General features: G+C 40.6%; 1 long non-coding RNA gene across 1 annotated transcript; it reads right to left on the reverse strand.

The window, feature by feature from the left end:
- Positions 1–653: 653 nt before the first annotated feature.
- Positions 654–2,212, reverse strand: LOC111653744 (uncharacterized). The gene is made up of 2 exons (XR_002760696.2): positions 2,049–2,212; positions 654–702 (listed from the first exon to the last, which is right to left on the reverse strand). It is a non-coding gene; the product is annotated as an uncharacterized LOC111653744 (long non-coding RNA).
- Between the last annotated feature and the right edge of the window lie 49 nt (positions 2,213–2,261).

Genomic DNA, 2,261 nt, shown 5'->3' on the forward strand with positions numbered 1-2,261 from the left:
GCTGATAAATGATCATTAGTGATGTGAACATGTAGACAAAACAGGGAGAGGCACTGATTGTTTCACTCAGCGAAAACAGTCCACTGCAAATCACTGCAATGTAGGATACACCGTCTCATTTCAGAATATATCAAAGCAGTGTATCTGCTGGACATACAGCTCTCATTAGAAAGCACTGCTCTTTCCTGTGCTCTGCAATCTCATCTCATCATTATCTTGTATCTCCATTGATCATATTACATCATAGAGCCTCTGTCTCTTATGGTCGGCCTCACATATTTCACTTAATATGATTGTGACTGTGCTTTATGGAGATTTTACAGCAGCATAAAAAAATGGATTTAGGCTCCAAGTCTTTAACAAAGCAGAATTCATACAATATATTTTTAATATTTCTTTTACCTATATATTCTAGGGTTAGTATAAATTATGTATATTAATATGTGAATTAATGTTAATATTTTTCATTTAAATTTACTTTTGAGGAGTCACCCGTGCAACTACTGGGTCACAGTTTACAACCACTCTGGGTATTTCTAAGCCAATCAGCAGGGAGGACTACAACCACTGATGACGATAGTTTAAGTGACAACATTTTTATTCCACTGCTTCAGTCCTTTAACTTACTTGTCCAAGAAGTTTTTGTCCACAACAGCAGAGATGTCCAATAAGGGGTTTCCCATTCCAAAGAGTGAATTAGCGCTGAAACATAAAGGCTACATGTTAAAAGAAAAGCACAGCTCTAGAAAGCTTGGTTTTAACAGCTATCTCACATCAATTTGTGTTTTCGACATTGACTTAAAATGGCATGACAGGAATAAGGAGACATCTTGTACAATCCATGTTTTCTTGAACTGTCTGTCTTTACTGTCTGAAGCTGCTCTTAATAATTTAACTGTTCAGTCACAGTTATAATCAGTTACAGCTTCTTTAAACTGGTTGGTTGGTTGATTCATTAAAATAGCAGACATCCCTCGTTTGTAGAGAAGAAAATTTCATGGACTTAAAAATGTATGTTTTCTCTGCATCGAGTGTTCTCGGTTTCTATCCCAGTGTTGAACATTAATTTGCAAATCCCACAGCTTTGTTTTCATGTGACTTCATCACATGATTTAAATGTCCCAGAAGAACACAGACAGAAAAGCGGAAATAACACATATATGAGTCATAGATTGGAAACGCTCATCAACTAATATTACAAAACGATATGAATGTGGTCGGCTGTGAGACACCCAGTCAGTCAAGCATGTAACCATGTTATGATATTCAGTGCAAGGCGAGGGAGGAGAGGACAGCCCACTGCTGTGTCTCTCTGTATTTGTTCAGTGCGGTCTTTCCTGAGGCGAACAACTGAGCGCATACTGTTGCAAATTCTAGTCTTGTGATAGCGAAAAAACATTATTCTCAAAACAGCATGGCGAGATTCCCACCACTGGGGCTCAACAAAATGAGACAGCGACCGACAAGCACCTCTGCACTTTGTGTCAACACATGACATTCCCACTGGAACTTATCTTACACATCAGTAAACAGTTAAAGCCAGTGAGTCTGAAACTTTCCTATAAGCAAACACTAAATTATCTGTGAGTACTACTGCAAAAGCTCCAAGCCATTATAGTATGGCAATTTAACAGTACATGCATCATATCTGTGTCTTGGCGTTGCCTTCATATCTGTGTTTCTGGGAGAACCCCAGATGGAGCAGGTCTTTGAACACAGCGTTGGACAGATGCCACCGCATGAACATGTGCTAACATATTTTCCCCTGCAGCCTTTCTCTCTACAAATCACCCCAAGGACAAGATTTAATGCAGCGAGAAGATGCAACGTGGAAGAAGGCTTTCGAAAATGCAAAGGGAGTGACCAGCTGAAACAAAGGGAATGCATCAACCTATGTGGCAGATGCCACAGCCCCACTATTATTTCCTACAGCATATACATCTGGCAATGTGCAGTCAGGTGATAACTGGGCTTCTGCTGCCAATTACACTAAACCAGAACCAATGCCGGTATTTAGATCAGTTCCCTGTATGTCAACGTGGTCTTACCTTGCAGAAGACATGGTGTCCCTCTCTTTGTGTAACAGCTAGGTACTGACAGACCTGTTGAGCAACCTAAAAACCGGTTCAGAAAGAGCTAAGCATTGAAAAACTTCACAATTTCAGCTCAGTGTGGGGGCAGATCGATTTACCCCTGCAACCACAGCTCCTCCCACTCGGGACTGACTGATTGGAGGCATCTGAAAGAGGAAGGTCCAAGGC

Source organism: Seriola lalandi, unplaced genomic scaffold (assembly GCF_002814215.2).
Source record: "Seriola lalandi dorsalis isolate HSWRI2012SDOR001 ecotype SW California unplaced genomic scaffold, Sedor1 jcf7180001974213, whole genome shotgun sequence".
In the NCBI taxonomy this organism is placed as follows: domain Eukaryota; kingdom Metazoa; phylum Chordata; class Actinopteri; order Carangiformes; family Carangidae; genus Seriola; species Seriola lalandi.